Here is a 23,228-nt window from a genome sequence, read left to right as displayed (position 1 = left end):
CCAATATCTATTCCCTTCTGCCTCTTTACCAATACAGTCTTGCATTTTAGTTTGGAATATTGCCACCAGAAAAAATAATCTTCATTTCCCAATATTGCTTGCAACTGAGTATATTCATGTAGTGTTCCTGGCCAATGAGATGTAAGTACTTTAGTAGGAAATTTCTGCAAGTGCTCCTAAAAGAGAGTTGAGTCAGCTAGAACGGGCTCTTTTCTGGCCTTCTGTTTTTCCTTCATCTTCCAACCTATAGTACAGAAGTGGTGGCTGGAGCTTCAACAGTCTTTTTTGGACTATAATTTTGGATCATGAGTATGGAAGCCATGTGTTAGAACTGTGGAAAAGAACAACAGGATCTGGGTACTCATAACATATAGTGAACTGTTTATTTCCAAATTTTTTGCATTTGAGAGAGAAATAAACTTTCATATTGTTTTAACCATTATTTAGGTACTTTTGGGTATACAACAGAACCAACTTTATTTGACAAACTATTATATTAAAAAATATTTTTTAAAATGTGTTGGCAAGAGTGTGGGGAAATAGGCAAGCTCCTATATAGTTAGTAAGAGTAAAACTTAGTAAGAATTGTAAATAAAAGCCTATGGATACACTGATTTTACTCCCAGGGAAATGTGATAAGTTATGGTCCTTCCATACAATTACTCTGAGGACAAGTTCATCATATACAAGCAATTTTTAAAAATGCCCTAGAATAGAAATTCCAAACAATATTATATATAGTATAGAATGAGCATGTTAAAAAAAAAAAAAACATAAAAATGAATAAGAATAAAAGACAGGAGGGCAGTGGGGGGCAGAGAGAAATAGAGCAAAATATAAGAAAAGAATAAGTGAAAATTAAGGGAAAAATTACAAAAGCAATGACATAATAAATACAGGGAGTAGTAAAGAATGCTGGGAACTACTTAACTATATTTATAGATCTGTCTTCAGATATAATGTTTTCTGTGAAGAGGGATGCCACACCTCAAACAGCCTCACTGATCCTTTTGTTTTCTCACCCTCCTACTAAAATAGATTCCGGCTGAATAGAAGGAAGTTCATCAGCCTCACGAAAATCCATGAATAGTTTCCTCTTTTCATACTGTTGAGAAAATACTGAAGATAAGCATCAAGGTGAGGGTCTGGTGGCCCTAAGAGAGAGAGCTGGAAGCAATTCAATCTGAATTCAGTTACAGAACAGCCCTGTAAAACAGAGGAGCAGTTTTGACAGCAAGGCTTAGAAGCTATCTTCCTCATTCGCTGTACTTTTTAGTGTAACTTTTTACGAGAAGGAGAGGAAACACCTGCCAAGGGGTTTGTGAACCAGGTTCTGGGCCATAGAGGAGACTCTGATTGTATATATGCAGTATACATAAAGACCGCTACATGAAATGGTAGGAAATATTGGGAACCAATTCTGCGAGTTCCAGGCTTTTGATTAGCTCCGTATTCATAATCAAAGGGATTAATTCTGAAGACAGAACCAGTGACAGGGTATTTTCACCCTGTGCCCAAGAGCCAAATTCCCCCTCCCCGCTCTCCACCACCTCCTACCCTCTTTTGTTCTTCCTTCCAAAAGTGTGTCCTTTGAACTTTCCTCCCACATCAGGACAGGAGCCAGATAAGTTCCATCTTCCTCACACTAAAATAAATATAAACCCTCAAAGGCATAATTTTCATATTTAATATCTTCCTAGGGTATGAAGGGAAAGGAAAAAATAACTTTGGGTATATATTACCAATTTATTATCCAGAAAGACAATACAGATTTTACATTCTCACTGGCTCTATATAAGTGTACCCATTTTCTTTGCTCTATCAACACAGGTTGTGGTTATTTTTAAAATCTTTACCAGTGTGACAGGATAAGGGAATAGGATATGCATTATTTAATAAAGTGAGGTTTAGAAATAATTCTGACCTTCCACAAATTAGAGCGTAAGATGACATGTGCGCCTCTGTGTGTGAGCATGTGTGTACTTGTGTGCATGTGCACTGAAAAAGAAACAAGTCCTTGTCTTCCTTGGTATTCAAAGTCCTCACTTATTTCTTTACTTTGCCTTGTTTGTGGTAAAAGAAGATGTACAGCTGAATAATTTTTAAAAAACTAAAGCATAAATAAAATAAGCCACTAAAGAAGTAATAGATTCTTCCTCACTGGTAATTTCTAAGGAAGTATCCTTTTCTGTGAGAGAAGATTATACTGTACGAATTTTAACAATTAGGAATTTTTTCAGTTTACAATGTTAATTGGATTTTTGATGCTGATAACTGAAACTGCATCCAATCCTATACGTTTAGCTATCTCACCCTTGTTATTTCAAATGTGAATACAAAACTACCAGAAATACATATTAAGGAGGATGAAATTATTTTTCCAGCCAATAGCACATCATGGGCTCACAAATCTGGATGGCATTATGTTTTCTTTCTCAGAAGTGCATTTTGACAATGTTTTATAGAATCTGATAGAATGTCAAAATGTACAAGGATTAAAACATATTTAGCAACTGTGACCCACTCTATCTCACTGCTTTCACTTTATTGTTTTTATATTTCACTTTATTTTCAGGGATCAAAAGGATTTTTGAGATGATAAGAAAAAAATTATACTCTCTTCAGAGCCTACTGTGACCTACAGAGCAACATTCTGTTTGAACCATCTTGGAGCTATTTTTGTAAGCCAGCCACCAGTAGAGCACACACTTTCCTCTTTTTAATTTTCCAGTGTAAGTTATTACAAAGAAACCAATGCAGGGTCATAGCAAGTGGTCTCAGTTATAAGGTAGTACCATTACTTTAAGAAGTTTGCTCGCCAAGAAAGCCTCTGCCAGACCCTGTAGTAGACACTGCATCAGGTACTGACGTCTATCTACTGCCAACCCCTCTACACAACACAGTGTGAATGTAACAAATGCCTTTCTGCCCACTATAGGATGGTTGCAGTCAAAGATCCTGCACACCTGAGACACAAATGTAGGCATTTTTTCCTTACTCTAATTTTATCAAGCCCATGTGTTCTTTCTTTCTTTTCCTTTTTGACCTTCTAATTTTCATTCAATTTTTTTCTCTTTTCTATTCCCTTCACACTTCCTACTCTAAGTCTTTTCCCAAGTATTAATTCCATTATCCATCTTTCCATTTATCTATCTTTTTTTCAAAACTTTCATTTAATCAATGAGATGCTCCCATTCCAATGGGCATGGCTGGATCAAGTGCGCACAGGGGAGAAGAGCCATCTCTGTGGTCTCTGGACTAGTCACTGCCTGAGGACATGGACAGGGCAGCAGATGGCAAGAACCAGATCAAGAAGTTCTCATAAGTAAATCCAAGAATGGCTGGGCTTATCTCCTGAGCACCGGGGAAAACCAATGAATACTGTTAAACAAATTAGTAACATAATCAGATTTATATTTAGAAAGTTCATTATGTTAGCAGCATTAGAATAAATTAGTGTTGTGGTAGTGACAAACCAGGAGATGCAAGCACACTATTTAAAATGCTTTTGCATTAAAGAAGAAAGAAGTATGCAGTCCTAAACTGAGGCCATAGTGGTTAGAATGAAGAGATGTGAGTCATGACTTACTGATGGTTGGTTTGGGTGGATGGGAATGAAAGAGAGTACTGGAGGCTCATTGGGATGACCATATGAATGAAATTATTGGAAAAGAAGTTGGGATAAGGTAGTTTGAGCATCCCATGAAATCAGAGAGTGAAAAAGGGCCATTTTTCACTATCAAGCATAAACCATTGTCATGCCATATAAACAAATATCAGACAAAGCCACTCAGGGATCATATCTAAAGCAAGGCAGAGTCAAGGTCACTCTGCAACAACAAAAATAGCTAAATATTCTCTTTGTCCAATAACATGAGTGACTATACTTCTTTACCAATGGCAACATTGGCCTTGCTTTTATCAGCTTGCTTCCTAGAGATAAATGACCAAGATACATAATCACTGACTGGCTCCAGCTTCCTGACAGCACACAATTCAGAACTGGTTCCCACAGTGCCTCCAGTGTGCATTCTCCCAAGCTGCAGCAAACTAAATAAATCTAACTTTGTATGGTGTATTCCTCATGCTCTTTGTCTGGTAGGAATCAATAAGAACATCCAGTCGGAGATTCTTGATAAATTATGGATATATGGGCAAGGAGCTCATTGGAGAGGGCTCAAGTGAAGATTCATATTTTATAGTTATCAATATATAAGTGGTCTTTTGCACCATGGAGCCTGATGAAGTTCCCACAAAGTATACAGAGAAGAGAACTGAAGGATCCCATGAGTCCCAGATATTTCAGGGATGAGTGCAGGAGAGGTGCTCAAGAAGATTTCTGAACGATGCTCAAGGTAGATAAGGAAGGAAAGAATGTGCTAAGAAAGAGGGATTTCTCCACAAAATGTCAAATGATACAAAAACAGTTGAGGAAAACAAGAACTGGAAATCATCCAAAAGATAAGTCAATCAGAAGATAAGTTCAGCAACACAGGGAAAATGATTATGGCCAAATTGGGTCATTTTAAGGTTTTACTTGGACTATTGCTACAACAGGGGGGATAAACAAACAAGCAAGTATTTGACTCTTCCTGTTATCTGAAGGAACAGTCAGATCTGTCCATTGGGATTACTAAAGTAGCCATGATTTAAGAGATGCTGAAAGGCCACTTATACTCCAGATTTCAAACTCAGATCCTTAAAAGGGGGTTAGCATCTGAACTCCTGGGGCTCCTGACTCAGACACTGTGACTGCATAAGGTAATTATTTAAGAGATTATTTAAGATATTGAGATTAGTAAACTCTTAACCCATTATCATAATAGAAGGAGTACTTTAGGCAGATCCAGTAGCATTTTTAAATTCAATTTTATTGAGACATATTCACATACCATACAGTCATCCATGGTGTACAATCAGTTGTTCACAGTACCATTATATAGTTATGCATTCATCACCACAATCAATTTTTGAACATTTTCATTACCACACACACAAAAAGAATAAGAATAAAAATTAAAGTAAAAAAGAACAGCCCAAACATCCCCTATCCCTCATCCCTCCTATTATTCATATACTTTTTGTTCTCATTTTTTTATTCATCTGTCCATACACTGGATGGAGGGAGTGGGAGCCACAAAGTTTTCACAATCACTTGGTCACACAGTACAAGCTATATAGTTATAAAATCATCTTCAAGAATCAAGGCTATTGGGTTGTTCAACAGTTTCAGGTATTTCCTTCTAGCTATTCCAATACAATAAAAAATAAAAAGGGTTATCTATATAGTGCATAAGAATAACCTCCAGAATGACCTCTTGACTCTATTTGAAATCTCTCAGCCACTGAAACTTCATTTTGTTTCATTTCTCTTCCACATTTTGGTCCAAGAAGGCTCTCTCAATCCCATGATGCCAAGGCCATGCTCATCCCTGAAGTGCAGACAAGGACCTGGAGAGAGTGTGAGGACCCTGGTTGGTATGGAGAAGGCAATCCCTTAAAGACTAAGAGTAGGTGGCACAAATGACAATAGAAGACCTTCTATGTAGCAATGTTTTAAGTGCCCTGAGTGCACAGTAATGTCTTACTCATTTCTGTTTTGTCAGTGCCAAGGACAGTGTAAGGGAAATAGGAGATGATCCGTTTATTTTATACATTAACTTAACCAAGGTCCTGACTTGAGAGGAAGCAATCTCTCAATCTCAATCTAGTTTTTGCCAGTGCACACCAAATGAAAAATTAGGATTCTCTTCTCCTACCTCTGGAATTGACCAGTGCCAAAGTGCAGTGAAATCCAAAACAACAATTCCAATTAGAGGTTAATAGCCTTGGTAGCATGGATTATTGAGGTTAGCCAAGCCCTCTGAGAATACTGATCATTGAATCCAGGTCCTCTCCTCAAAGATACAGGCCTAGGGATGGGCTCCCAGTTGCCTAAGGCCACAGCAGGAGAGAGACTCGGGTATCAGAACACCGGGTCTGCTTTTTCCTCCTTTCTGGACTGCCTCTGAGGTAGGCCATTTGCAAGGGTGGATGAGTTATACTCTATTTCACAAAGTCTTTCCACAAGGTTCTGTGGAATGCATTCTGTTCCTGTGGAATTTCAATTGGGCTCCTCCTTTTCCTTTTTAATTCCACAAGCCAGAATCTATGATCAATCAGTATGGCAGAAAACAGTTCAGGAAATTTAAAATTCTTCCAGAAGAAATTCACGAAGTGTGACTATCAGATATTGACATTGTTTGACCTTTCTTTAGCATCATGAGATTATGAGGATTGAAGGCAGGAATGAAAATGCTGTGTTTGGCAGCCATGGGAAGGCTCCTCTCAGCAGCTGCTGTCTGAAATCCATCACTATATTTGCACCAAAGCCATCCTTCCCATGGTTGCTCCCAGCCAGTGACTGAGCATAGCAGGGATGCTAATGCAGGCCCTTTCCTGGGAGATTTAGGACTCCTCTGACAACAGCTTTAGCTCAACGGCACTTCTACAGCCTTACTGAACTTGCCTTAGAACAGCAACGTTGTCTAAGACACTTTCGTCCTCCGTCCCTCCCTCCCTTCCTTCCTTCCCTCTTTCCTTAACTCAAGATCAGACATGCATTTCACAGGCGTTTCCCTAATACATTTCTTGTATGTTTAATCCCATCATGGCATCTATTTCTCAGAAGACCTGAACTAGCACAAGGAGTGTCGCCAATATCCACTACAGGTCTTGCCTCCTTACTTTCCCAGATACATATTCATCCAGCTTCTCTACAGAGGCCCCTCACACATTAAAAGAGAGCCAGTTTCATTTTTGCAAACTTCTAATTGTCCCAACATTACTTTTTATATTGTGTCCAAATTTCCCTCCTTTCTGTAACTCCCACTTAGGTAATATATAAGTCTCTTTCTTCTTTCACATTTATTTGTGCATTTGGACAACCAATTGAATCCCTACCATATGCCCTGTCCTGGGCTGGTACTTACATACATTATCTCATTTACCTTTCATGACACCTCTGTGAAATATAATTGGTACATCTGTTTTACAGATGAAAAAACTGAAGCTCAAAAAGGTTAGAGATTTGGTCAAAGGATATATAGCATGCAAGTGGCAGGGTCTAATTTCAAACCCAGATCAATATCTCTCAAAGAACATTCAGCCTTACTTCTCAGTTCTGATTCTTGATGCTAAAGCTTCAGGTATGCATAGAGCCAAGGATCCCAGTGAGTCTGTGCTCATTTTCCCTTGCAGGATGTACAACCTCCAAAATGAGGTTGATCATGTTTTATTGGGACAGTGATGTCAGATCTCAAAATAATTGAGACTGTCTTCCTGCTGTTGCTCATTGCACTCATAAGCAAGGAGAAGTCAAAAGATGGCTGGAGAAAGCAGAGGGTATAGTTCCACCTAGAGAATCATAAGGGTAACTGACATCCAGAGTGACTCGCTTTGAAAGTCAAAATGACCAAAGAGGATGCCTCCTTGCAAGAATTGCGTTGATTCATTCCACAAATATTTATTGAGTACTTACTAAGCTAAGTTCAGTTCTAGGCTTTGGCAGTCCAGCAACGGACCAAACAGACAAAAATCCCTGCCTTCTTGAAGATTACATTTCTAGTTGGAGAGAAAGATGGTATGCATTTTATTAAGTAAATTAGACAGTGTAAGCACTAAGAAGAAAATCAAATTGAGGAGTGGGAAGAGTGCATATCAGGGGTGGGGAATTTGCACACTTTGAAAATGGCCAGGAGAGGCTCTCTGAGATAGGAACATTCATCACTGTCCAGAAATTGGACGGGAAATATTGGATGCTAAGTATTTGCAGATTTCACCCTTTCTATTCTCCTAGGTACAAAAGAATAGGGTAGCTGGTAGAGCTATACAGTTGGTAAGCAAAGAAGGGGCATGGAACTCTCTGAGATAATGGGATAAAGGTGACAAAAAGAGATGGACAGGAGCAGGGGCAAGAGGGAGAGAAAGAGGAGGACAGAGAGTCCATGAAAAGAGTTGAATAGCTGTTTTAAATTGCAGAACTCTGGGAAACAATGGACAAGAAAAGCATGCAGAGATTTCCCGTAAGATGTGCTCTGAACTCCCACTTCTGCGTTCCCAAGAACACTGAAGTAAAGGCTGCTGGAAGTAGAATTTGTTACTTGTCATTGTATCACATCACTATGATGGGGGTTCTAACATAAATGCATAAAGACCTCAGTGATTTTTAGGTTACCCTAAGGTGCAGTTATATCTTAAGGTGCTTAGCTCCATCTTAATTAAAACCATCTCACTAGAACTAAATCATATCCTTTCTAGACCCGATAAAATATGTCATTTCTGATCTCTAGCTCACCGACTCCCCTTTCTCAATTAACTCTGTTCTCAGGCATGAAACACTGGTGTCTTCACTGGACCTCCTCAAGCCTCAACACCACTGAAAAGTTTAAGAGGTGGCATATCTCAGAGATGGAAAATGTTGGAGATCAAGTGAAAGTCTGCTTTTCTTCTGGGGGTGGATTATGTGAGAAAACAAGGCTATGTTTCTCTAGCTTTAGTGGCTGTAGAATGAATGTTTCTGGGCTTTTAAAGTCAGGTCACAAGACTGCCAGAGGGCAACTGTGTTGTGCACGAGGACTTAGGAGTCACAGACTCCCTCAAAGGCCCATCCCCTGATGTGCAGTCAAATTTGTATCTCACTCCTTAAGAGAACCAAGGAGCTCCAGGACCAAGAGCAGTGAATGTTTGGACAGAATCCCCCAATCTCACTGCTTCTTGGTTCACCTGCAGGCCTTAGAAAGCTATCAGGCTGTGAAGTCAGCCACTTAGACATGTCCTTGAGCCAACAACCAGAAACACTCCAACTACCAGGTAAAAAGTCACAAATAAGGGAGGAAAAAGCAACCAAACTAAGTCATGCAATTAGGGCGGAAGGACCTAGTATCCTAGCTCTTTATCGGACCTAGTATCCTAGCTCTTTATCACCATATGAAACCTCTACCCAAAACTCCCGTGCCTGAATAGCCCGGATGCAGCAAGTTTGTTTTTGAGTCTTGCTCAGGACTGTCTCCACAGACATATGGCCAAGAATCAAATGCTTTTTTTTTTTGAAGTTGTTAATTTTTTATTTTGGAATATAACATATTTACAAAGAAGTGATAACTTTCCCAGTGCAATTTAACAAGTAGTTAGACAGCAAGTTTCAAAGAATGTTATGGGTTACAGTTCCACAGATTCACTTATTTGTTTATTGTGAAATATAACATATTCGCAAAAAGGTGATACCTTTCAAAGTATAATTTAACAAGTATTTATACAGGAAATGTTTTTTTAAAACAGCTTTATTAAGATACAATTGATATACAATAAACTGAACATATTTAAAGTATATGATTTGATAAATTTTGGTATATGTATACAACCATAAAATGTTTAATACAATCGTAACAGAGAACATATTTATAACCCCTATAAGTTTCCTTGTGCCCCATTGTAATTTCTACTCACACCCCTCTATGGCCCACCCCTCATCTGCCAAGCAGTCATTGATTTCGTTTCTGCCACAGTAGAGTTGTTTGCATTTTCTAGAGTTCAATATGGAGTCATACAATATGTACTCTTTTTTTGTCTGGTTTCTTTTACTCAGAATAATTATTTTCAGATTCACCCATGCTATTGTGTGTATCAATAGTTCATTTTTTTGTTGTTGCGTTATATTCTATTGAACGGATATACCACAGTTTATCCATTCCCCTGTTAATGGACATTGGGGCTTTTGCTATGGACAAATAAAGCTGCTATGGACATTCCTATACATGTTGTTTTCATGGCATATTCTTTCATTTCTCTTTTTCATTTCTCTTGTGTAAATACATAAGACTGAGGTTGCTGGGTTATATGGAAGGTGTGTGTTTAACATTTTAAGAAACCACTAAACTGTTTTCCAAAGTGGTTGGACCATTTCACATTCCCTCCAGCAGTGTATGAGAGTGCCAGTTCCTCCACATCCTCACCAACACTTGGTATGGTCAACCTCTTTGTATTTTGATCATTCTAACAGCTGTGAAGTGGGATCTAACTGTGATTTTAGTTTGTTATCTACTATATGACTAAGTATGTTGAGCATCTTTTCATATTATCTGCTATGCATTTATTTCTTGGGAGAAATGTCTATTCAAATCTTTTGCCCCCTTTTTAAGGGTTGATTTCAAACTATTGACTTCTGAGATTTCTTTATGAAATCTGAATACAAGCCCTTTATGAAATTTATGCATTGCAAACATTTTCTCCATGCCTGTGACTTTTCTTTTTATTCTCATAACAGTATTTTACAAACAGTGTAAGTTTTTAATGTTGATGAATTCTAACTGATAAATTGGTAAAGATTTTCTTTTGTGGATACTGTTTTTGGTGTTGTAGCTAACAAACATTTGCCTAAGTCAAGGTTTCCCAAATTTTCTCTTATATTTTCTTCTCAAAGTTTTATATTTCTAGTTTTACTATTTTGGTTTATGATTCATTTTGAGTTAATTTTTTTATAAGTTGCAAAGTATGGGTAGAAAAAAATCATTTTTTTGCATATGGATATCCAATTATTTCAGCACTATTTGTTGAAAAGACAACTATCCATTATCCACTAAATTTTCTTTGCATCTTTGCCTAAAATCTGCTGTCCACATATTAGTGGATGTATTTTTGGACTCTCTATACTTCTCCATTGATTCATTTGTCCTCTTTGATGGTCATTCCAATCTGTCTTGATTCTATAGCTTTAATATAATCTTGAAATCTGGTAGTGTTAGTCCTCCAATTCTGTATTTCATTTTCCAAGTTGTTTCATCTACAGTAAGTCATTTTCTTTCCATATGAGCTTTATAATTGATTAGTCAATGTCTACAAAACAAAGGAAAGAGGCTTCTGGGATTTTTACTGGATTGTGTTGAATCTAAGATCAATTTAGGGAGAACTGACCTTAATCATATGTGTTTTCAATCCCATGAGCATGGGATAGATCTCCACTTTTTTTAGGTCTTCTATAATTTCTTTCAGTAATGTTTTGTAGTTTCCAGTGTACAAATATGTCACATCTTTTGTCACTTATCCTTAAGTATTTCATATTTTGATACTCTTATAAATGGTATTTTTATTTCAACTTTTGATGACTCATTGCTAGTACACAGAAATTCAATTGAATTTTTATATTTATCTTGAATTTTACAATCTTACCAAACTTACTTATCAGTTCTAGTAGCTATTCTGAAGCTGTCATTGGATTTTCTAAATAGAGATCATGTCACAGACAAATAAAAACAGTTTTGCTCTTATTCTCCCATTTGAATGTCTTTTATTACCTTTTCTTGTCCTATTGCTCTTGCTAAAACTTCCTGTACAATGTTGAATGTAAGTGTCAAGAGAAGTCACCCTTGTGTTATAACTGATCTCAGGGGCAAACAATTCACTCTTTCACCATTAAATATTATGTTTGCTGTACATTTTTCCATAAAAACCCTTTACCAGGTTCAGGAAGTCTCTTTTCTTCCTAGTTTGTTAATATATTCAACCCTGTCTCTCAGAAATCACTGTCTTTCACTGCCTAATATTCAGTGTCTTGAAAATATATATCTATTTTTTTATTTTTGATTGTTTCAGGTGGGATAGCAATGGGAGTCCCTGTTACTCCATCTTGGCCAGAAGCAAAAGTCCAAAAGTCCATTTGAAAAATGAGCAAACTAACAAGATCACTGAATTTCATATGGTTGCATTTGATTATTATGATTATTTCCAAATTATTTCTTCTGGCTCATAGAAGTCCAGATCCTCTATGCAGGGCTGCAGAGATGGTTACACCATATTGACTTTATTGGATGTGACAGTGAGTGATCCGCTAATCAGCCAAAGTGCTAGTCTCCGTGGCCTTCTATTTATACAACCTTGGAAATATATAGTCTGTGAGTTTTAGGTTTACAATCTCTAAAATAGGAATGTTTATAAGGGATAAATAAAATCACAAATATAAATCATTTAGCACAGTACTTGACACATAGTAGATATCCAATAATTGATAGCATGTACTCTTGGTGATATGATCCCTGAATTAGAAATCAGATATTGAGACATGTTAGTGCAGCCAATTCTTCATTCATTTTCTAATGTTAGTCAATTAATTACTCTGATATTTGACTTCCTATGTTATCATATATGTGTATAAATATATCTATATAACTATAAATCTCCAAAAGACATTATTAATTAGAGGGATTTTAATTTCAAACCTCAGGAATCTTTGGAAAATTTGACACCATAATGGAGTTAGATAACATGCTTCCATAGGTTTGACTTTCAGGTCCTCTTTTCTCAAATACCACTGCTGGCCAAATTCCCAGAGGGGGAAGCTAACTTCACCCCTCTATTTTCCCTGCAAAAAGTAGTCCTGTGATACCTAGAAAAACATGCAGCACTAGGAACCAGGATAGCAACCATGTCTGATCTGTGGCCTCGGTTTGATTCTCTCTAAAATGAAGGTGTTGAATTAGGTCCTTAAACATTCCTTCATTGTGTTTCTACCAAGACCAAAGCCTGAATTCTCTCTCAGAAATTCAGAGTTGAAAGAAAAAGTCTCTCTGCTCAGGATATACATAGACCAGTAGGAAAGGCAGGCACGCAAATGGAGGACAAGGTGATAATGACAATAAATATAAGAAAATAACAGTAATAACAACATCCTAGGCACACTGGAAGGAACTATACATATATCATCTCCTCTAATTTTTGCACAATAATCCCATGAACTAGGGACTACATGCATCTCCACTTTACAAAGTACACTGAAGCACAGAGTGATTCTACAGCTAGTGAGTGGCAGTGTTGGCTTCCAGTCATAGGCAATCTGACTCCAGAGGCTGCCTTCCTAGCCACCATTCTGTGGCACCTCCCACAGCAATGAGAGGTATGAAACAGAGGACACAGATGTGTTTTCAGAATACACAGGAAGGGCACCTAATCCAGACTGAAAGTGGCACAAATAGAGGGCAGACAGTCAGGGAAGCGCTAAGATGCTCCCCTATTATTCTTTTACAAATTAAAGAGGCCATGATTTCTGGCAGCATTGAAAATTGTCCCTGTAATGAAGAACTTGACTTGGTCGACTTTTCTTGTTTAAATGACAGGTCAAAACCTTTCCATTCTAGCTAATGGCTGCAGATTCAGCCAACCCAAGAATTTCTGGGAGGATAATGATGAGGTGCTGGACTCAGTCTGCCTGAGGCACTGCCTGGAGGTTTTAACTGCCAGACCATCAGTTAATAACTGGGACAGCAAGGGCATTTCAGTTATTTTTAACCTGCCATCTTGACTCATTTTAAACCTTTTAATCAGAAAAGCTTTCCTAAGTGTTATGGCATTCTAAAAATGTAAGCGGAAAGGCGAGATTAGGGGGGTGCTGGGGGATCAGTGGATAGCAGAGAGGTGAACTCTGACCCATAGGAGGGCAACAAATAATCAGAACTTACAGATTTAAAAGAGCGAAAAGTTACGTGCCGGTCAAGAGCTGTTTAACTTTCCCATAATTTCTGCAGGTTTTTAATAAGAGGCCAAAAAGAGAAGAGCAAAGCAAATGTTTGTGTGGGTATCAAGATTACTCAGTGTGGACTTATATTTCTGAGCCCTTCCAGGCTGATCTTTTTACATCTTCTACTTCTCTTGGATGAGAAGGGGTGAGGCTGAGCATTCCTGGCATTTAGAGCTTTTGCCTCCAATAACCTAATGAGCAAAGTCCTCCTTCAATTATGTATTCATTGGTTCATTCATTCATTCAGATGTATATTGAATGCCTACATTGTGCAGGGCACTGGAGCATACGGATCAACGAACCACTGACCGTGACTTCAGGGAGCTCACAGTCAAATGGGTAAGAAGAATATAGAAACCTAGTTACAAGACAGTGTGGGAAGTAAAAAGCACAGTGGTCATGAGAGCACAGAGAAGAGCTAACTAACCCAGCTTGGGTATGTTAGGGGCTGCTAGAGCTTAAATTGTGCTCCCTAAAAAGATATGTTGAAGTCCTAAACCCCAGTACCTCAGAATGTGACTTTATATGGAAATAGGGTCACTGCAGAGGGAATTAAGTTAAATGAGATCATAATGGAGCAAGGTTGACCCTTAATCCAACATGACTTGTGTGCTTACAAGAAGAGGAAATTTCGACATAGAGACAGACAGACAGAGAGCAGAAGGCCATGTGAAGATGGAGGAAGTAGACATTGGAATGATGCATCAAAGGCCAAGGAATTCAAGGATTGCTGGAAAACACCAGAAGCTCGAAGAAGCAAGGAAGGATTCTACCTTAAGTTTTCAGATGGAACATGAGCCTGATGACACTTTGATTTTGGACTTCTAGCTTCCAGAACGGTGAGACAATACATTTCTGTTGTTTTAAGCCACCAAGCTTGTTACTTTGTTAAAGAAGCCTGAGGAAACAAAGATAGGGGGACTTCCCAGAGGAAGGGAGCTTTAATTCATATTTCAAATTGGAGGCAGCTGGCTGAAAAAAGGGAGAAAATTAACCCAGAAAGGGAAAGCAGCTTACAGAAGGGCACTTTCAGTACACTTCCACAGGTTGGTAAGATGCAGGGGATGGAGGCTGGGAGAAGGAATTTTTCCTAACAAGATTCATGCCAGTGAAAAGTTAATCTAAATAAATCTCCTTAGTGTCATTCAATTTACCTTGGGTGGCTTCCCTGGTCCTGGTCTGCTATTGCTTAACACAGAAATTATCTTTTACTCAGTTTCCTTGAAGCAAGCCTTTCTCAAGGGTGTTTTTCAGGCTTTTCTACTACATTTTGTACTTTTTAAACTACAATATTGACTTGAAGAAAGGAGAAAAGGGAAGGAAGAAGGGAACAACATTTATTGGGCACCCAATAAGGACAGTGATCCTGAAGATTTATGTAAGTGGTCCCACCAAATGCTTGTGACTTCATTAATTCATTCAGTCATTCCCTAAGCCAGGCATGTGCTAGACACAGAGTACAAAGACTATATGGAACAGTCTCTGCCATCTAGTGTGACATACTCTCGAGCAGGGCACATAGAAATCAAATTCAATGTAGTGTGATAAATAAAATAGTGGTATGTTAAAATCATAAAGATGACTCAAAAGAAGTGGGGAGGGTTAATAAGAGGGTATATTTGAGTTCCTAAAGATGAATAGGTATTACCCAGCGGAGTAAAGAATGTCATATAGAGCCCTAGGAACAAGCATTTAAAGGAATGAAATAGTTGGCTTAATAAGTTTAATTGCCAGAGAGAAATACAGGAAAAATTAAAGTTGTGGGCAATAACCAGATTGCGAAAAAGTTTACATATCATGAAAGCCATTTATACTTGACTGGCATTAAGGAGGAGTCGTTTTACAGTTAAACTAGGGGACCGGGAATTGAAACAGATATGCAACTGAGATCTTGAATGGATGAGAAATGAATTGGAAAGGGGTGTCAGACTAGAGGAAAGGAAACCAATTAGAAGTTCATTTTAATCATCTATGAAAGACATGGTAAGGGACTGATCTAAGGTAATAGTATAAAAAAATGTGCAGGTCACAGACTCAAAAGATATTTAGGGATACAATTGAGAAACACTGACCAGCTGGGTGTGAGGGATGTGTGACAGAGTGGAGTCAAGGATGACTCCTAAATTTCTGGCTTCTAAGACAAAGTGAAACTTTATAGTATAATCATCTCCACCCCCACCCCTTTCTTCATTAGAAAAGTGAGATGCAGAGAAGTTAATTATTATCCCTAATGACATATAACTATTAGATGGAAAATCTGGGATTCAAACTATATCTCACTGACTAAAATCAAGCTTTCTCCCAGGAGTTTGGTGAGATTGCTGTTCTAGACTTAGGGAGTAGAAACAGAGTGCAGAAAAAAATCCTAAACTACCCATCTCACAGACCATCTGAATGACATTGGGTAATATAAAATCCCCAAAAGTGGAGTGGGAAGTGAAAAGGCACCTGGAGCTGGCCCATTAGTTTTATTACCCATGTTTATTGTTTGGTTTCCTCTGAATTACCCACCCGTGGTCTAACAAATCTTTTGTTTTGATCTTTCTCATCAGTAGTCCCTCATCACAGCATTAATCAATGTGACCTGGAAAATAAAATATAATTAGAAGTAACACACCAATTATGACTTCATTGAATACGTTGAATAATAAGAGTGGTATCATCTTTTTCCTGCCTTGCCAACCATCTGTCCTCTCCCATTCTCCCTCCCCTACCAAAGCCAAGAATTTTTAACCCATGAAAGAAGCCTTATTATTCAGATGAATATTATTTGAGAGTTCTTCCTATCAAGATAAAAAAATGAAATAAGGGGAAACTGTAAGTTATAAATGAAGATACTTTAAAAAGCTCACAAAATTTCTAGGCAGCTAAATGAAGTCATTAATCCACAAAGACTTCATCCATTTATCTATCTCTTCTATTTTCATCGCATAAACACAAATTTTCTGTTGCAATCCCAATATATTTGTTGGAAGAGGGAAGTGAGAAATGAATTAAATGAACACCCACTCGATAATTCCTGACCTTTCCTTTAGCATGACAGTTTTATCAGTCAAGCAGAGAGATAATATGATGAGGATAAAAAGCTAATATTCTCCCCTAGTGAAAAAGAATCAATGACACTTTTGCCCACAGCTTTATTGAAAAATGGATGATAATGGCCCAAGCACACCTACCAGAGTGAGCTGCTTGAAGCTACATTTAGTAAACTTCTAAGAAGATGAAATATAACTGAAGTTATAGGGAGCCCCACAAAAGAGGTGGAGGAATATTTCTTAAAATGAATGCAATAAACCCACTTCCCCCTAGCCTATGGAGGAGCAATGAAGTGCCATTTATGGAAACGGAGAATGAAGGTTGTAAATTGCTTGAGTTCACCGCATTTCACAGTGAACATTCTTGTTTCATGATCCTAACAGTTTTAGCCCTTGGGGAAAACTTGCTCCAACTTCTGGACTGCAGCTATTAGAGTGGAGAGAGAAAGGAAATGTGTCACCCATAAAACTTTTATTATTGGTAACAACTGGTGCTTTTAAAAATTACATATATTTGAAGAGGATGCTTCTGGCCTTCAGGGGTAAAATTCAAGAATATTCTCCCTTTCTTCCCCCAAGGTGCCTAATTATTCTCCCTCCAAAGAGTGAGAATCTCATTGGTCAGAATGCAAAATACTGTTGAGGTCACATTTTTTGAGAGAGTTGTAAGTAAAACTGTAGGATAACTTTTCCCTAGATGCTGAGGAATGTGTTTAGGTCCTTCAGAGTGGTGTACTTTGAGACAACAGCTGAATGTTGGGGAGGGGAGTCATTAAACAGAGTTTTCCACTTGTGCTATTCCATACTGGTAGAGATCTGAATTGGATTTTGGTTCTAAAGACTCAGTAATATTAAAATTAGGCTTATTTCACTGTCTTCTTATGTATGCTCAGGGACTTGGCTGGCCAAGGAGGATTACAAAAATCTCAACTTATCATCTCCATAAAATGTCACTTCTCATTTTCCAATAAATTGTAAGCCTAGTCTGTCCTACCCCTCCTCCTGAACCTCTTTTCTTTTCCTACCGGATTTTCCTATAAAAGGGAAGGGTTCTTGGCTTCTCTTATCATCTCAGATTCATGGGAATATGAGAATCCCCAAAGTCTGATATTCAATAAAGGGTATGTACACAGAAAGCTCAAAGGAAGGAGACTTAAGACCTTCTAAATCCCACCCCTTCACCCCCACCCCACCTGCAGCACCCAGGAATATGCATTTATCACACCAAGGACATGACTAGCTACATAATTTGCAGGGTCCAGAGCAAAATGAAAATGCAGGACCCCTTGTTCAAACATTATTAAGAATTTCAAAATGTTAACTGAAGATGATTAAACCAAGTATAGGGCACTTCTAAGATCAGGCCCCTGTGCAATTACAGAGGTATCTTGCTCATAAAGCATGGCCCAACAAGACCCATGGCCTTTACTTTTACCAACAAGTACCCTTCAGAGGGTGTGGGCAGAGGGTATGGAAGAGCTTTGCACAATAGAATTTGGAACATGACACTAACCCTTCACTGTTATGAGTTCTTTCTCCTAACAATTTACACTGGTGTCAGCCAGGCTTAAACCTGTCCTCTAGGAGGGGAGAATATCAGCAAATTATTATAAAATGTATACATCTTCAGTAAAGTGATTCTTACCTCCTTATTGAATTTGCACCTGTGACCAATGAGATATGTCTTCGAATCTACAGGAATATTACTTTGATGTTGATTCCAAACACTAGTGCAATGAATCAGGGCATGTCTTCTGTATTTACTGCATGGTCACACTCTACATTAGGTCAAGAAATCACCTTTCATTCCATTGTCTGTCTTGAATTTAATTTATGTTGTTCAGTCAAATTCTCTATGTTGTTATCTGCACATCCAATAATGATATATAATATCATTAAAATAAAATGGAACCGTTTTGCTAATATTTACCACAATAAAGGTCATCTTGTTAACAATTCAATCCATTACTCTGACAAAGAAAGTAACAATGTTAATAGTATCCCTCTATTAACCTTATCCAAACCAGTCCCATGCCCGATCAGGTGCCTGACTGGATTACAAGCCACTTCTTCAGAAAGGGCAGTTGAAATTTTCTTTCTCTAAAACTAATGCTGCTCCTTTAGCATCACCAAAACTGGGCTAATCCATTCCAATCTTTCCCACATTCCAAAGGCTTCCAATGGTCCACTGAGTTATCACAACACCAATCCCTTGTCCACCCACCCATATTCTCAATTGAAGCCCAGAGCAAATGAGATTACTGTGGGCTCTAACAATCTAAATACAGATTTCTAAAATGTGATTAACACTTTCTGAGCCTTTATAGTGTCTCCAGAACATGGATTAAAATCTAGAGCGATCTTCCTCAAAATGTGCAACAGAATGCTAACATTCCTTAAATTCTCCTGCAGAAAAAATAAGTTTGTGAATTGCTGAGTTATCCTGAAATACATATGTCTCTTTGCTGCAGAATTTTAGAGCTATAATCATTTTCCTGTTCATTATGAATCTCAAAGAATGGACTCCTGTCTACATTATATTCCAAAGCAATTTTCCCACCAGCTTCCCCAAGACCCCCCACATATGCAGCAAGAGACCTGATTATAAACCTCAAAACCAACTTTTTAGAAATGCTGACAGGAGCATACATGTGTACTAAGAAAAAGGGACAACCAAGAAGACCAAAAAGAAAAAAAAAAAGACAACTAATGTTTCATTTTTCAAAAAGTCAAGTGTTTCCAGTACTGTAAAGTTCATTGCCTACGTACTTAAACCTATTTGGGAGAAATCCCCTTCCAAGAGTCTAATTGTGACAACTCTTCTTCAGGTAGACTGAAGAAGTGACATCTGAAAGATTCTTGTGTATTTACAAATTATAGACCCTTCAATGGAGGCATGGCTACCTTCCTGGAAACTCTGATCTACCCTTAGCACCCACCCCTATTCATCCCTCTACGTGTCCACTGGTCATGGCTTATTCGCCACCTGTTCTTAGCATCGTGTTCCAGGAACAAGCCTCTGCACTTGCTGTTCTATGGTCATAAAAGGCTTCTGAGCAATCTTCATAGACCTACATTTCACAACCCCATATCTGTCCTTCAGTCCTTCTCCATCCTGAGCACATCTTGAAGAACTGTTAGACTTCTGATGATTTTTTCACACTTTCAAAGTGACCCACTCAGAGGCCCAAGGAGAAGAAGAAAAATGTCCTTTACCATGTTCCTTTTCCAACTTTGATTTACTTTGACTCCCCTGGCTAATGAGAAATCATGAGGACTCTGTTAGCAGTAGCCATTTGTGTCACTTGTTTTACTGATGACTCTATTAACAAACTTCCACATAAAATGGTACAGAAACATAATATTTCTATGAATTTCTGTTGTTTCAAATACATAACATTCATAAGTGCTCTTTTACACTTATTCACAACCGATGTCCATGTTCTAAGTGGACTGTTTTCCTTTTTCATATTAAATTTTAGAAGTTCTTCTAAATTCAAAAGTACTAAATAGTTTTTTGATTACATAAAGATATTGTGTAGAGTTTGTGACTTCCTGCTTAACCCTATTGTATTATTTCCCATTTATTTTAAAGAAGTTTTTATATTTAAATGAATAAGAAAAAAGGACAAACCAAATTAAAAACGCAGTTAGAAGGATAGGATACTAAGGGAAAAAAATAAATGAAATAGAGATCAAACAAAAGAATAGAGAAAGTTACCCAAACCAAAGCTAGTTCTGTGTAGAACTGATAAGAAGAAAATAGAGGCATACAGAAAAGGGGGCATAAATACAAAAAACATGCATCTTATTAAGTTGATATATTTACAAAAAAATTCATATTTATATATTTATAAAAATGTGGTACTATAGATAAAAAGAAAAAAGTTCTGAAAAATACAGATAAAATACCAAAGTTGGTGCAAGAAGAACTGGAAATATTAAGCAGGAACAATAATCATTAAGGAAATTGAAACAATAATCAACAAACCTCTTCTACTTCCACAAACCCTGACCCAGATGGTTTTAAAGAAGAATTTAAATAATTTTTAAGGAATAGATATACTCTCTAGTATAATATAAAGAAAGAAGAAAAAAGAAACAGAAATTCTCCAAATAATTTTATGAGGCTGGTAACATCTTGATTCCAAAACCTGACAAGAACATTATGAGAGAGAGAGAAAGAGAGAGACAGAGAGAGACAGTGAGAGAGACAGAGAGAGAGAGACACCCATTTTAGTTACCTGTGAACATAAATGTAAAATCCTAAAAAGAATATAAGTTAACTAAACTTAATGGTGAATTAAGCATATTATAATACATCTTGATAATGTAGTGTTCATTTTATGGTTACAAAGATGATTTACCACCTGAAAGGCAATTGATAAACTCTAAGACTCATTTAAGACATAAAAACTATCAGAGAGCTGGTAATATAAATGAACATCTATAACTTAATAATGGTTAAAAGCCCCAAAACCTACATCAAGCAACATAGTCAGTGGAGAAATTTTAGATGCCTTCTCAGGTATGATTACAAAACAAGGGTGACCTCACAAACTGCTGCTGTTTAACATGGCATTAGATGTCTTGAGTTAATGCAACAAAATTGAAAACATGGAAGAAGAGGTGTAAAATGTGGAAAGAAAGTGATAAAACTCTTATTATTAGCCAATGATTTGATCTCTTACACAGAAAATGCAAGAATAAACACATTATCAAAACTAATAGAAGACTTCATTAACATTTCCAGATGCAAGATCAACTTAGAAAAAAAAATCCTCTACACCAATAAAAATAAACTGGAAAATAAGATAGAAAATATGATACTATTTGCAATAGAAATTAAAACCATAAAGAGATATTGAAGCAACAAATGAAAAGATACAGAAACTCATTAAAAATCATGAAAACTCAAATATAAACACAAACAAGAGAGGGGTTCAAGGGAAATTTCTGCCATGATGGAAATGCTCTGACTGGGGTAGTGGTCACACAGGTTTATTCTTTCTTTAAAACTCTTTGAGTTACACTTTAAAACCCAGTACTTTATATGGTATGTAAATTATACCTCATTGGAAAAAAAAAACAATAGATATAGATACATTATTAAACCTGTCAGGTTATTAAAGATGAGTAAAGTAGATAGTATTAAGATCTGACAAAGATCTGAACAAGAACCCTCAACAACTGTTGGTGGTAATGTAAACTAATACAGGGATTCTGAAAATAATTCTGGAAGAACTGAATGACTTTAAGCATGTCTATGTACTAACCCAGCTATCCCACACTTGGACATATATTCTAGAGAAATACTCTCAGAGGTCTATAAGGTGACATGTAGAGGAATTTTATGTAGAGGAGGGGGGATCACAAATGAAGGAGAAAAACCAAAGTGAAATAAAATAAACTCAAAGAGGGGCCTTGACTAGATGAATGTGCTATGAACTAAGGAGAAAGAGAAAAAGCCCTCTGTACCTGATTTCCAAAAACAGGGAAAGAATACAGAAAGGAATGCATCCAAGCCAGAATATGTGTCCAGATTGTCCTGGATTTCAAGCCCACTTTTTTTCTTTTCAATTTTAATAGGGCAACTTGCTAAAATATTTAACACTGTGCCATGGTTCCTACAGCTGTCATCAGTTGGCATGGCTTTTTCTCAGAGGATTAGTATCCCATGCATCTGCAACATTTGGATATAGCTATTCTGTTCAGCAGTACAAAGAAGGTCAGGATGCTGCCATATAAAAAGTCACTGGGTTAGGAGTGGAGACTCCTGCCTGTAACTCACTGTCCTTTGTGGCTTTGGGCATGTAAATTAATCTACGGAAAGTGAAGGAATTTGAAGAGATGCTGTCTGAGACTTTCAGTTCTAAAGTCTCTTCATATCCAAGGAGAACACTGGGACAATCCAGCAAAACCACCATTAGCACTCACATATGTATTGATGAACACACAAACACTCAAGAAGCTGTTTAGGACATGAAAATATATTTTGTTAAGAAGTTGTCTATCCTATGCCTGTCCCACCAATGTATTTTGTAGGCAGCAATTTTGTCCCATGACAGACCGCACCTGTGCTGGTTTGGATGCATTATGTCCCTCAGAAAAAGCCATGTTCTTTAATTCAATCTTGTGGGGGCAGAGGTATTAGTCTTGATTAGGGTGGAAACATTTGATTAAATTATTTCCATGGAGATGTGGAATATATTGTCTCACAGTTTTGCCAACATCTATCACCCAGAGCAAATGATGTAATTCAGGGTGGGCCTTAATTAGACCACTGGAATCCTTTAAAGAGAACTCACACAGAGCAGAGAGGAAAAAAAAAAAAAAAACACCCCCAAGAGAAGCTGAGAGAGACATTTTGCTGTTGGAAGCAGATGCTTGGAGACATTTGGAGATGCTAGCCCAGAATTTCATCCAGAGAAGTCAAGAGAGACAAACCCAGAGACATTTTGGAGAAAGCATTTTGAAACCGGAACCCAGGAGCAAAGGGCTGGCAGACGCCAGCCACGTGTCTTCCCAGCAGACAGAGGTGTACCAGATGCCACTGGCCTTTCTTCAGTGAAGGTATCCTCTTGTTGATGCCGTAGTTTGGACACTTTTATAGCCATAGAACTGTAAATTTGTAGCCAAATAGACTC

The sequence above is a fragment of the Choloepus didactylus genome, chromosome 1, assembly GCF_015220235.1.
Source record: "Choloepus didactylus isolate mChoDid1 chromosome 1, mChoDid1.pri, whole genome shotgun sequence".
NCBI lineage: Eukaryota > Metazoa > Chordata > Mammalia > Pilosa > Megalonychidae > Choloepus > Choloepus didactylus.
The sequence above is the reverse complement of the archived record's forward strand: the minus strand, read 5'-3'. Positions refer to the sequence as shown.